Source organism: Rhyacophila brunnea, unplaced genomic scaffold (assembly GCF_057557595.1).
Source record: "Rhyacophila brunnea isolate RB1 unplaced genomic scaffold, BYU_Rbru_1.0 scaffold_9, whole genome shotgun sequence".
In the NCBI taxonomy this organism is placed as follows: Eukaryota; Metazoa; Arthropoda; class Insecta; order Trichoptera; family Rhyacophilidae; genus Rhyacophila; species Rhyacophila brunnea.
Window position 1 is genome coordinate 38754835 of NW_028233361.1, and position 14768 is coordinate 38769602.

The 14768-nt window shown below is 33.2% G+C and overlaps 1 protein-coding gene across 2 annotated transcripts in view; it reads right to left on the bottom strand.

The window, feature by feature from the left end:
- Nucleotides 1-14768, bottom strand: part of Nhe2 (Na[+]/H[+] hydrogen exchanger 2) — a 198936-nt gene that overhangs the window by 170760 nt on the left and 13408 nt on the right. The gene's annotated exons all lie outside the window — the stretch shown is intronic.

Here is a 14768-nt window from a genome sequence, read left to right on the forward strand (position 1 = left end):
CCCTCACTCGATCAATAAAATAACAATGCAAATCATTTAAAAATAAGAACGACCTCTGAATACCTCCCGTTGGCGCGTTTTCTTATTCTCTGAGGAAAAATTACATTCCGTTTGAACCGCAGAATTCTGCATCAGAAATTCGATAAGGTGCTAAGCGGTTTAAAAAGACAGTGGCGTGGATTAATAGAAATGCAGATTCATATATGGGGTTCTCTTCATGGGATTGAATTTTGCGACCGAATCGACCAAAAACTGTGGTCGCGACTCCGCTCCCATAAACGGCTATTGCGGTCAAGCAAACGCCCCGTCCAAATGCGATTATCATTGGTCAGAGACAATAAAAGTAATTATTGAATGTAGGGTAACTGCAGTTTAAAGTGATTGAACTGCGTGATATATTTGGTAGATTTTTGAAGTTATCCTTCTTTTGGCGCGTTTGGTAGAGAATGAAATTGAGACGTTACGCGTACCTACACACTAATTCAATTTGTCATTGTTGTCGAAAAGCTGCCTTTTTTATTATGTGGGTAGTATAGTAGATAATAGTAAAAAAAATATTTGTTTATCTATAAAACAATTTTTATCGATTATGGTTTGGTTGGCAGGGTTTAATAGAATTTTAAAAACTAACCAGCATCATCTGCAAATTATATTCTTAGTTCAGTGGTCTTCAAACTGTGTTTCGCGGAACCATGGGTTCCGCGGCACCACCCTGGGGTTTCCGCGAGTCAAAAAAAAAAACGACAAATAGACCTAGATTTCGACAAATTGTGTAAAAAAATGTAATTATTTTAAGATATATTTTTCTAATGATGGGATGGAGTTCCCCGAAAAAAACTTATAATTCTAAGGATTCCGTGAGTCGACAAAGTTTGAAGATCACTGTCTTAGTTCAATGAAAACAAATAATTATTATGCCTGCCAATGTTTAGTGAGCATTATTTATGCCGAATCTTGACAGCCTACATCCACCCCTCTCCACTGGACGATAAATACAGTTACCAACGATGATAACCCAATTAATAGAGAATACAAAAAGGTGTTATTGATTTTTCAGTCGACTTGCGGATTTTCTAGAAGCAAAATAATAAATCAATCGTTTAGGCAACTTAAACTTTTAGAGCCTCCATAACATATAACAAGATTAGCGTTCCTTATTTATAGTTGGCATCCCTCAAAATTGGTCCCTGGGCACGCCGATGGATCAACGCCTGATATATATTACCTCCGTTTTCTTAATAAATATTGAAAATCGGTTTCAGGTGGGTCGTTGAGCGAGAAAAACCTGGAGGAGTTGAGCCTACGTCAAAAGGAACGTGCGTCAGAATGTTTTCAACTCGATAACCTGAGATTATTCCTAATCTGTATTTCCCCCTTCGTTTGGGAGCAGTTGGTAGGCACCTATATGAGTATAGATATAGATTATTTTTTTAATGAATCATCATTATATTTAGGTATATCACAAATCTGTTTAAGAAAAGTACAGTACACTCTCAGTAATCCGCCGCTCGATTATCGGACAACTACTATAATCCGCCGTTATTTTTACTAATTAAAAGCACAAAATCAAGCTCTTTAATTTTCCAGTATTTGATTGCCAAATTCAGTAGTCTTCCGCGTACAAGTATACAACGCAGATGGACGGGTTTATTTTGGAAACTTCTGCTTCGTAAAACGTACGTTCATCGCGAAGAAAGTAATGTACCAGGGAGGAAAGTGCACAAGGATCGCATCACAATCATGACGTAGGTACTCCAATGCAACCGGGACACACAAAATGAAGCTTTTGGTCATAGGGAAAGCCAGGAATCCTAAGCCATTCAAGAATATCTGCCTCACTGAACAACTGGCTGTGTCAAGTGACTTAGTGTTCGATATTTTGTTAATAAACATAGTTTATATAATATATATGTATAATTCAGTAAATACCTCTTTGATTTTGATTATAAATAAAACCGTAATTTGCTAGGACAAATTTTTCAAGAAAACTATTTTTAGCATGTTATATGTATGCACAATAATCCGGCGCTTTCACTAATTGAACACTTGTCTGGTTTTTGGGGTGGCAGATTACTGAGAGAGTACTGTAGTTTGACATTTAGTTTACGTCAAGTCAATCCGAATTGAAGATTGTAGCGGCGTGACTTCAAAAAGAGACCCATAGATGACTCGGCCCATTATCTGGACGCCGCAAGCGCTGTGTAGTCACTCCTCATATCAAAACTCGTCCCGCCTGCAACGTGTCGAATACGTCGATGTGACGTCATCGTTATTCACAAAACAAACATTGCCAAATGGAGCTTCGCAGATTGGTTGAATGCGACTTTTTAGTTTGAAAAAATCATCTGGAGGCACACGCAACTATTTTCACCCGACATGCAGCGCAGGATAATCCTAAAATGTCGCACTTCGTCATTCATTTTGGCTTGGCGAGTGGTATCAATGTCCTTGCAATACGCACATAAGAAAGTTGCATGTTGGGCTCAGTTTTGATTTATGACTATTATCCCGGACGAGACGATTTTCAATGTGCGACTGCGCTTAGACGGACTAGGATTTAATTCTATGTTAACTCCGTGATTGGTATCTCTCTTAGTCTTACAGCCAGTCAGCTTAGTCTGATTAGCTCTGACCTTTCAGATCATACAGGTCCTCTATTTTAAAACTAAGCACCTTACACTATCGAGATTCGTTTCTAGCGATAAGTGTGGTTTCTAGTTTTCAAATGTGATACCTACCTTAACTGAACTAATCCTTTCTGAACTAAGTTCAGTTCTGTTGTGTAAATTACAGATTTTTTATCATTTTTTTTTACGAGAAATGAATGTTAGCCATATTCTCTACACATTAGGTTAATGATCTGGATTCAAACACATGTTGAAAAATGACATGGTAGTGTGTCAGACCTGGATTTAAACCTAAGATACTACCACCCCACCGCAGGCATCGCAGGCGTATCTACTTAATTTATACGGGTTGCATGTAAATTGTACAAACATTTCACAGTGACACAGTTCACCGTGAGTTTTCTTATCGGAAAGAGTTGACCGTATAATATACGGTCTCCAATTTTATTAGATTCAATATGAACATTTATTCAATTTTCATAGCTGATTTTGCCAAAATTCATGAATAATTCAAGAATGAAAACCTAACCTAACATAACAAAAAATTTATTTGCTGCTGGCTTCCTGTAAACCGCAAGAACCGTGTTTTATTTCGACATGAATTTTATGTCAGTAGATACTATACGGCCCAAAGAGGGTGGACGGTCTTTAATATACGGCCATATATTTCCGATACAACATTTCACGGTGAACTGTGATACGGCGAACTGCATACGTACAAGTTTCCGGACACGAATATTCGTCTCTGTTCTGGCAGAACACACTAACTGGAGAATACTAGTTTTGAGTAATTAGACTTTGAAGTTGTTAAAATGTTTGAAATGGTCTATCGTGTGAGTTTATTAAGTAATCGTAAAAAGGATGACTTTAAAATAAAGACTGTTTATTTATTAAGAAGGTATCTAGATGGTAAAGTTTGAAATAAGGAACATTTTGGTATAACTAACTCAATATGTCATTTTTTCGAATTAGTGTCTTCTGCCAGAACAATGACTATATGCGGATTATATTTTTTCCTTATACCTATTTATGTCAGTTAATATCAGTTCATTTAATTATTTTTAATCCTAGTATAATCAGCGCTCGGAATGGAGCAGAACGCCCCGGAGCTGCGTTCCTGTTCGTTAAAACCTCGAAAATGGCGTACCGGTTCGTAAAATATCCGACGGACAGCGAGTCGTCTAGTAAAATTCTCAAGCGTCATACTTAATATTATGACGTTCCGGTTAGATTTAAAATTTACGAAAATGAATTGATAGGTACAAAGGTACAAAAACAAAAATATTTTTTTTTATTAAAAAATAATTTTACTGGCTTAGAACCACTGAATTTTCTATGACCCGTACATAATGTACTTAAGTTTTTTTGAAATAGTGATAGAGTAAATGTAAGACAACGTATTTGAGAACTAACCTTTTTCAAGACAATACTGTTTTCAACAAATTTGGCATTGAATGCACTAATAGACAGACCCTTTTGCGTCAATGGTGATAAAACAATAAAATTGTATACAAAGAAATGCACTGTGTAAGATTTATTGCATTGTCGCACGTTATGGGACAATAATGTATTTTGAAAAAAAAATGTTTTTATGATTGTAAGGAAAGGTTGGAAGCTATTTTACATTGGAATGTAGATTTACTGTAGTATTAATTTATAAAACGAGACATTTATTTTTTTGCAAGTTCATACATATTATTTTAATACAGTTAAGGTTAAGGTACATGCCTAAATATAGTGAGTTAATAACGTAATAGTTATAATGCACACTGGAACTTTTAAATTTTAAATGAAACACATTAAATACATGTATTATCTTTACTCTATAAATGACTTAATTAATTTGTTAAATATTGCACAAAAATAACATAGTAAAAATAGTGTGAATGTGTGGTACGTGCCCTACCTAAGTATCTACCGAGATAGGTATACTATATCTGTCCTACCGAGGGTTGAAATTCTTGCGCACGTTTATGGTAGCCAATTGTTTTTTGTAATGAAACTTTAAATTTTGTATCGAGACAACCATAATTGACCGAATTGTCCATTTATCATTTTATTATGTTAGCGAAATTTACATGGGTTTGACGCGTTCATAGTTTTTGTATTTCATAATGCAATCGGGGTCGTTCATTGGTCGTTTATCAATATTTAACCCAATGCTTACGGGCCCTTTTGATTAATTTTGTAATTAACGTGTTAATTTGCATTTGAAAAGTAATTAGCAAAAACACAATTTTGTACGGCCCGTAAACATTGGGTTGAGTTGTATGCAGCCAATGATAAGCGTTTTCATCAGAGGAAGCGACAAAATTAGACTCCTTATTTTTCCAAATTTAATCATTTTAAGTTGTATTTTTTTGGTTTCCCATTACCTAACCCGCATGTTTTGCTGCTCTACACTAATTTATTTTTTATATTTCTTACATTATTGATGAATTGATGAAGTTCAGCGGAAATACTTTGCAGTGAAAAACTAAGTAGGTACCGAGAGAGATGGAATAAAATAAGGGAGGCCTTCATCCAGCACTGGATTGACCGAGGTTGATGGTTTGGGTTCTAAATAATTATTATTGCATACATGAAAAAACCTAACTATTGCAGCTGCTTTGCTAAATTTTTAAATTTCCGAAAAACTTGTGCTCTGACATCGTTTAAAAACTCTTTGTAGGTACTTAATAGCTTAAATTGTTGTTTAATAATTTCTAAGGGGGTAAAATATTTCATATTAAATAGTAAATACAGTCATGCTTTTCCTTGTGACCAGAACATACGTATTTGCTGTTTTACCTACCTACTCAACGTTACGGAATCGCCAGATAATAATTATTTATCCTAATCTATTATAATATTTTACATTGAGTGACAAAAAAAAATATCATTTCCTCATATATTTTTATTGTTTTAATTTTATATGGATATTTTTCGGATTGAATGAACTGTGTTTTTGATGGTTAAACTAACAAAATAATACATTTAATAACTTAAATCAAATAATTCCATAATTAATATAGATAAATATTCGTGAACATCGTATGCATGTTAAAAAATTTTGTATTGTTTAAGGTACAATACGAAATAAAAATATTTAAATAAATCAATCAGAATCCAACGGGATAAATATATGAAAAATTTCCCTGTATTATATAACTATTTCTATAACATTGGAAACCTATTAGAATAAATTATCCTACATGTCCACATGATGTAAATATTTTTTTTTCTAATAATATGTACCTACACTTCTGAGGTTGTTTAAAATCATTCATATTTAATAAAGAATGCTACATTTGTAAAACTTGCATATTAGATATTTTTTAATTAATTTATTAAAAACCATGCCCTTGCTTTTTCGTATACGATGGATTTTAATTTGATTAAAAAATAGTTTACCTTAATCAAAATATTTCGAATTTACGAAAAATCAGAGCTTTGAAAAAAACGGCATGTATTTTGTTTAAGCCGAAGTATCTTCACTCATATTTCTATCCACTCTTAGTTGCATATTTTTATTCAAACTGCTAAAGAAACCAATGGGAAATTGTGATTAGTTTGTCTATTATTTCATGTATTTTAATAATGTTTCCCACTCCAATTAGATTCATATACGTTTAGTTATTTATATTTGTATAATTATTAATGTATTTTTTAGAAAACGATTTCGTAAACTAAAATGACTATATTTGTATGTTACCACTAATTGTTATAGCCGATAGCGTATTGGGAGAAGATGATGATGAAAAAAGTACACCATGTAAAACTAAAAGATATTTTTATGTTACAGATATTATCATATCTAATATCACACATTTTTGGAAAATTGTCGAGCGTTCCTGTTCGTGAAATTTTCCATTTCGAGCACTGAGTATAATTATATTAGTGTAATTATTGGTTATGTGTTTATATAATTTTATTATATACCTACTTAAGTAGATAATTATTGTAAAAATATGTATTATTGTGCATAATTTCGGACAGTCTGTAAATAAACTATGTTTTCTGGTTGTCAATAAATAGCTTTCAAAATACATTTTGTTCAAAAGAAAGTCGAGTATTCGAAGCAAAACGAAGTTTACGATAGCTGTTTACCCTCAATCTTGCATGACGAACCAACAAATCCAGGGATTTTATTGGAGATTGAAAATGTGTCTTTTCTGACATACTTTTTGGTCCAATAAGCCATCTGTATACGTTTTTCTTCTGCCTGACTTCGCTATTCATTTCTGACGAATACCTTTCATGCGGTCTGTGCATATAATATAAACGGGAGGTTTTCTTATTACATAACAACTGAGATGAAAATTCTGGAACGACAAGGTAACGTGACTTAACCAAAAAACGCAATATAGCAATCTAGGAAAACTACACTGATAATATTGTCACTGTTCTGGCAGAAGACACTAATTCGAAGAAATGACATATTGAGTTAGTTATACCATAATGTTCCTTATTTCAAACTTTACCGTCTGGAAACCTTCTTAATAAATAAGCAGTCTTTATTTTAAAGTCATCCTTTTTATGATTACTTATTAAACTCACATGATAGACCATTTCAAAAATTTTAACAACTTCAAAGTCAAATTACTCAAAACTAGTATTCTCCAGTTAGTGTGTTTTTCCAGAACAGAGACGATATGTTAATTACATTTTATTCAAAATGTTAACGACTGTACACAATATTACTTGCAAGTCTCGTTAGTATAAATTTTCAATCGCGTGATTAAAATAGAATAAGTGAAATTTCACCAATGTTTTTTTATTGTCTGGTACCAACATAATGGTCATAATGTATATTTAAAAAAATCTCTCTTATAATAGACTACTTACTGTGTCTACTATAGACTCAGCACTCGAAATAGAAAAGTTTATAAACTGGAGCACTAAATATCTTTTTGAAAATCAGTGCGAGTTTTTTGTTACCTATCCACCTAATTAACTTAGACGCTTAGACCCTTATCTTAGACAAATGCAATAACAGTCTTTAGACACCTGGTTAGCACTACTTCTAAATTTGGTGCACTGAACGATCTTCAGTGCCGCAGGCGAAAAAAGATAATTTTACGAAACATGCTGTGAACAATGGTATTATTATTTTCCCCTACTTTATCTGCTGCATATAAACAGTTCGTGGTTTCTCTACCCCCGCGGGACGTCGCATAAATGATGTATTATTTCCGATTGTTTTATAAATTGAATCAGTAATATCATACACAGGGAACTCAGAAATATTGGGAACTGAAATACATAACGGGTAAGGCAATAGCAGGCAACCGACTCGAGTAAGGAAGAATCCGTGTTAAACTTACACACGTGTCAAGAATACGTTTTACGTCGAATACTGAAAACTGCTCTCGGTTTATGCATTTACGCTCATTTAATGTTGGTTTATTGCACACACTATTGCACGTGCATAATGCCGGGTCCACACTGGCAACATGTCGCGCGACAACCTCGTTAAATTTTACGATAATTATCATACTTATCGTAAAATTTAACGAGGTTGTCGCGCGACATGTTGCCAGTGTGGACCCGGCATGATGCGTGCTTCATTTTCGTAGGACACTCACACATTCAAAAGTCTGTTTCAACATGCGGCGTATTGAATATAGCCTATCGGTATTCTATTTGATTCTCTGTTCTGTGATCATACAGTATCCACAGACATTGAAGACGTCCCAAGGCGAATCCTAAAATACTAAACCCAAATCATATTATGGAACAATACGAAACTCTCATTTATCAGAGTTTATGTTATAATTATAACAAAACAACACAAAACCTTATTATTGTTTGTTGAAATAGGTATGTAAACTATACGCTTTATACTTTTTAATACACTGATACGCCTCTTTCCTTGTTACCTCACATAAAATGAGATCAAATTAATGATATTCACTTGTATTAATATATACTTCAATTTATTTTTTAACATATTGTGGACATAACAAATTATAAGTTTAAGACGTTCACAACATGACATGAAACATTATTATAAAGAAAAAAAGTAATAAAAACGATAAAAATGAAAATATAAAAAGAGAGCATAATACAAACATACAAAAGCAGTGAAAATACAATTATACATCTATATAAGTTCAAAGTACAGTTTGCTAAGGAGACCCTATTTTAAGAATTTATAAAATAGGGCCACCTAAACTCACCCTAATGCAAGTGGAATATATCAATACCCGAGTTGATTTGGTTGAACATAGTTATCGCCCTCCCAATCGGCATTACCAGTGGTAGGTTGGTTCTGCGCATTGGGAGAATAAACAACTGATGCTCTCTATTTATAAGATAGAATGGCAGAGTTCTCATTTATACCTTGTATAAGTCGAAAAAAATATCTTTAGATACCTAATTTAGAATATAATTAAATTCTTTTCAACCTATAGCCGTAGTGCGAAGTTATGAAGTGGCAACTCTACTTGCACTTAAGTATGTTTTGATTTTTTTTTATTATTATTATTGTATTATATTTTTTTATATCTTTTTTTCTATATTCTCTTCTTCTCTCTTGTGAGGGTAATATTTGTTAAAATGTAAATCTCATGTTATGTACGTCTTGAATTTAGATTTGTTATGTCCACAATGTTGTGTTTTCATAAATAAATAAATGTCAACATTTTCCACGAGATAGAGTGGTAGTCTCGAAGATTTCACGAACCGGTATCACGAATTCACGAACCCAATATGTCAATTTATTAAAAAGGATGAGAAGCCAAAAAATGTTTTGTTACATATCGTTGTTTGGCATCACACAAGTGCAGCATCATTATTCATATGTGGTGGCAATACTCGATATGTATACTATATCAAATTTTGATCCACGGACCGGGGGTTAGGGACCACTGCTCTACGCTCTACATACATGTATAATTGAAGGAGCCACGCGACAGTGACGAAGACTCTTTACTAAACGATTATTTACCATATATCTTAAAAATACAAACAGTAAAGACCAGATAAGCGTACCTTCACTTGTAAAGAAATAATTTAATTATGCAAGTATGAGAATTTATTAACCACAAATTTTGTGATAAAAATTATATTTATATGAATATTTAAATTCCCACAAGGACGCCTGAAAACCCACTGGATAAACGATCACATAAAGTTTGGTGGATGTACGTGGCAGCAAAGAACTAGGGACCGAGAAGAGTGGAGAGAGGTAGGGGAGGCCTTCATCCAGTATTGGATCGAGCCCGCCTGAAGATGACGATGATTTAAATGAGATACATTAACAACTACCTGATTAAAAAATATTTGGACAATTTTAAAGCTTTTATTCTAAAAAGCTCGGTGATGACGTCATTAAACATATCGCAATCTTCTATATCTATACCATGAGCAGGAAAGTAGATGGCACTTTTTCGGCTTCCTGTGGCTTAGCTCCCTCCAACAGATACTTTTCACTACTGACAAAAGAAGTCAGTTCTCAGTCGGCAGGCGGCGACGACGCTTCGAGGAGCGTGATTTTGCATGCCGTGTTCAATGAATGGACAACGTTGTATTTTCGTTAATTCGTATCGCTGAGAAGCCAAAAACGGTGACTCATGGGGCAGGCGGGCACAAAGCGTCTTCAAATCCAGTGTGCGCTGGCGTATTTGATTACGTTGTATTTTCGATAATTCCCCGTAAGCCTGCTTTAGTGGACTTTATGCCTTAGGCATGGTAATTCTCAGTCCGCGATAAAGAATACATTATGTTAAGAGTAAAATGAGTTCAAACTACTAAGTAGTAGATAGAAACTGATTAAAATACCTCGTCTATATGTGTTTACGACAGTGCGGCGTCCAATTGTCCGGAGGCCAGTCGTCCCATTCCCAATAGAAATAGGTACTTTTGGTTTTTATTTTCAATGCATCTCTGATGGCGTTATAAAGTCATTGACTGTAATTAGTACGTATATTATGATGATTTACGACATACAATAATAAAGTTACTGGGATATAATGTTTATGCAAGTCGTTTGTATATGGGTGAACGTAAACGTGTGACATAAACGTACGTATTTCCGCTAACAATATCCAACCCACGCGTGTGACATTCATGAGAAAATTCAATATTTGAGTCAAGATTGATTTAAAATTATGTGAGATTATTTAATTTTATTTAAATATTCAATCAGACGTTTAAATTAAATAATCACACATCATATTTTTTAAATCAATCTTCTCTCAAATATTGAATTTTCTCAGAATGTCACACGTGTGGGTTGGATAGTGTTTGCAGAAATACGTCCAAATGGAGAACAGATGTCGCATGTCGCAGGTTTATGGATACGATTCTAATAATATATTAATGAACTAACAATGAAAATTGTAATGGATACATGATCATAATATTATTCAGGCCGTTAGACTATGGTTGTGCGAATGACTTATGTATACTTCGTTATACGTTAACAAAAGGTCCCTACTAACAAACCGCACTTTTAGCGCCGGAGAAAGAGACAGGAATATTTTTGGTATAATGCTTTTTAGTTCGACAGAGAAGTCAGAACTGAATTAAAAAATATCATTTAAAGTTCAAATGAAAATGAATGCATTCTGTGAATCACGAGTAAGCTTAAACCGAAATGCGTGACGAATTATTTTTATTACCGATAGGACATTGGAAGCGTCCAGATGGATGCCGTCACCAAAAGAGGGTGTTACTACCCTGAACAATTTTACACATTTTATATTAAATAGCTACCTATCATTATTAATTAATGATTAAAAAAATATTTGATAGAGTGGACATAGGGGGTAACTTAGTACAGTAACACCCCGAAGTTACAAGATAGGTGAGTTCGACGAAAATCAAAGTCAAATTCTCAAAGTCAGGGTACAACTTTGCATATTATACTTAGGTATAAATTTTGTTACTTCAGCTGGGGTACGGTCTAAAACGAGCGTGACTACGCGACGCGAAGATTGTGCAAACGACGCGTGCAGAACACAATATAATTTGTCATAAAAATTCAACATGCGTCCATTTAATGTTATGTTTATTGTTATATTAGTAATAATAATAATATATTTATTGACATGTTTTCTTTTTCGAGTAAATGTAATGTAATGATAATTATTATTAGAAATTGTACCTACACCTTAGATGATAACCTACATAGATTGTAAGATATTTATTTTTGGAGGGTCATTGACCATTTGACCTAAGGGACCAGCCGCCATGGAATAACAAAAACACTAGTTTAGAAGAAAAATATTTAATAAAATTGCAGTTCTTTATACATATTAATATCTACAAAATAAATGAGTTACGTAAAAAAGTTATTTCGATGTCGATTGGCTTCATAAAATCTAACAATTCATTTGACGACATAATGCCTTATTTTTCCATGCAGAATTTTTTCGTAGCAAGTAAATATTATTTTTGGCCTATAGAGTCGAGGGTCCCAGGCTCGAATCCTTGGTCTGGCAAGTACGCATATTGTTTTTCAATTTGTGTGTGAGTCAGGGTATGGACCTAATAGGTTGAGCAAGTGGCTGACATCCATTTCTCGTAAAATACAAAATCTGTTAATTCAAACCTCTACTCTGTGGAGGCCCATATGATCCTATTAGGATCGCACATGGTCGAAAAAAAATATTATTTCTATTCCTTGCTTTGTAGCTATAACGCGTTCTTCATTCGAGTATTATGTTTTATAATTTTTAAGTCCTTTATAATTGAGCTTTATTAAGTGTCGGATAAAGATCCACGTAACTCCGAGTTCGCGTAAGTTTGGGTACCAAGAATTGCATGAAGATATAAGGTTTTGAACCGTGTAAGCTATCGGATCAAGAAAAATGAGATACTTCAAGTATATTAGGTATCGTATGAAACGATGTGATACAACTGCTCATTCAAAAAATAATAAAAATACGTCTGAAGGTCGGTATAATGATTTCCGGATTGTATAACCTACGTGAATGGTTCAGGTGTAAGACATTGTTCAAAACAGCTGCATAAAAGGTGACGATTTATTATTATATAAAAAAGAAAATTATGCAAAATGGTATTATGAAATATTTGTTATATCATGTATAATTAATAAATTAAGTAATTTTTGAGTCAAGGTAAACATTCAATAATCTTTATTACCACTTCGTGAATGAGTCTCCGCCAATGATTAGAATATACAGTGACGTCCATAGACAACCTGCTTTTCTTAGATAAAGTTAAAATGGCGCCTTCACTAACGATTATTGTCATAATAGGTATTTGCATTGTTATTGTTATTAGTTTTTACATAATATCGTCACTGTTCTGGCAAAAGATACTAATTCGAAAAAAATACATATTGAGTTAGTTATACTTACCAAAATGTTCCTTATTTCAAACTTTACCGTCTGGAAACCTTCTTAATAAATAAACAGTCTTTATTTTAAAGTCATCCTTTTTACGATTAGTTAATAAACTCACGTGATAGACCATTTCAAACATTTTAACAACTTCGAAGTCAAATTACTCAAAACTAGTATTCTCCTTCCTGGAACGAAGCAAGAAGACTGACGAGCGACAGGGATTCTTGGAGGCGCCGCGTGGTGTCCATATGCTCCAGTTAAAGGGCGGATATTGCCAAAGAAGAAAGAAGAAGTATTCTCCAGTTAGTGTGTTCTGCCAGAACAGAGACGATAGTATGTAGTTATTTTTCAAACCTAATTAATGATGGAAAACTTTCAAAGTTTTAATTTATGTGATTTTTCAAAATTACAATTGATTTAATAATTTTACTATTCCATTCAAGTATTTTTTTCATTCCGGGTTTCGTAATATACTCAGGCACTGGCAAAACTCACCAAAGGCAAATGCACACTGATACAGGATACAGTTAATTTACACAACAAATTGATACATTAAAAGAACGTGAAAACCTTAAGTAAAGTGGCAAGTATAAAAATAAGTGTTAAGAAATACTGTATTAGATAATTCAGTGGCGAAGGGTGAAGGTAGGCTCTAGAGATCCGACATAAATAATGCACAGTAAACACTGTCAGTCATACTTATTTGTTTTCATTGAACTAAGAATACAAATTGCAGACGGTGTTAAATATTTTTTTAAATTAAATTAAACCCTGCCAAAACCAAACAACAATAGATACAAGATAAACAATATTCTTCTATCAATAAAATATATAAAATTATTCCAATAAATGACACATAATTTTAGGTATTTTATAGATATAAGATTTTTTATCTATTGTGGATTGTTAACTAAGTAAGTAAATTCATTTTAACTCTTCTAATGGTGGAAAGCGACGTTGCCATGTTAATCATTATTTTGCTTATAATTATATTGTGAGTCTGCTTTATTTTATGCATAGCATTGTTAACACAACGTTTTACACAACACAACGTTTTAATTATTAAGTATAATGCCTTAAGAGCATACATGAGTGAAACGGCAAATAATTTTAAACAATAGGTTGGGCCAAATTTCGCATTCGTCACGTCACCAATTGCTGAGCGGCATTCGAAGTGAGAGCACGTCGATTTTTTTTTGTGATATCGTCGTCTTAAGATTATATTCTTATATCGTGGAAAGATGACTAAAAAAGGTAATGCCTGTATTCTAAAAAGAAAACATGTCAATTATAATTACTAATATAACAATAAACATAACACTAAATGGATGCATATTGAATTTTTATGACAAATTATGTTCCGTTCGGCACACGTCATTAGTACAATCCGCGCGTCGCATAGTTACGATCTTTTTAGACCATGCCTCAGCTGAAGTATATTACTTATAAGAATTCCATTTAAAAAAAAAGATAATAATAATTATATTTGTTTATTGGTCGATTGCTGTTTCGGTTGTAACAGCATTATCAAGACTAAAAAAACACTCATCTACGTGTACGTATAAAACTCATAGAATAAGACGGGATCATCTTCCTCCCTCACTCTACTAACTTGCAAACCGTAGTAAAGTTAAAACAATTTATTTACTGTCATATGGATGATTTAATACTTTTTTTCCGTGAATACGTGCCCTTCTATATCATAAATAATACAATTAAATCCATATTAGGTAAAGAAAATTATCAAATTGGTCCCACAATAAAATTAACATTGAATTCCATTATTATAGTTGGTTAACTCCTTATTAGTTTCAAGCTGTTCAATTCGAGTTCCTCATTACAAAAA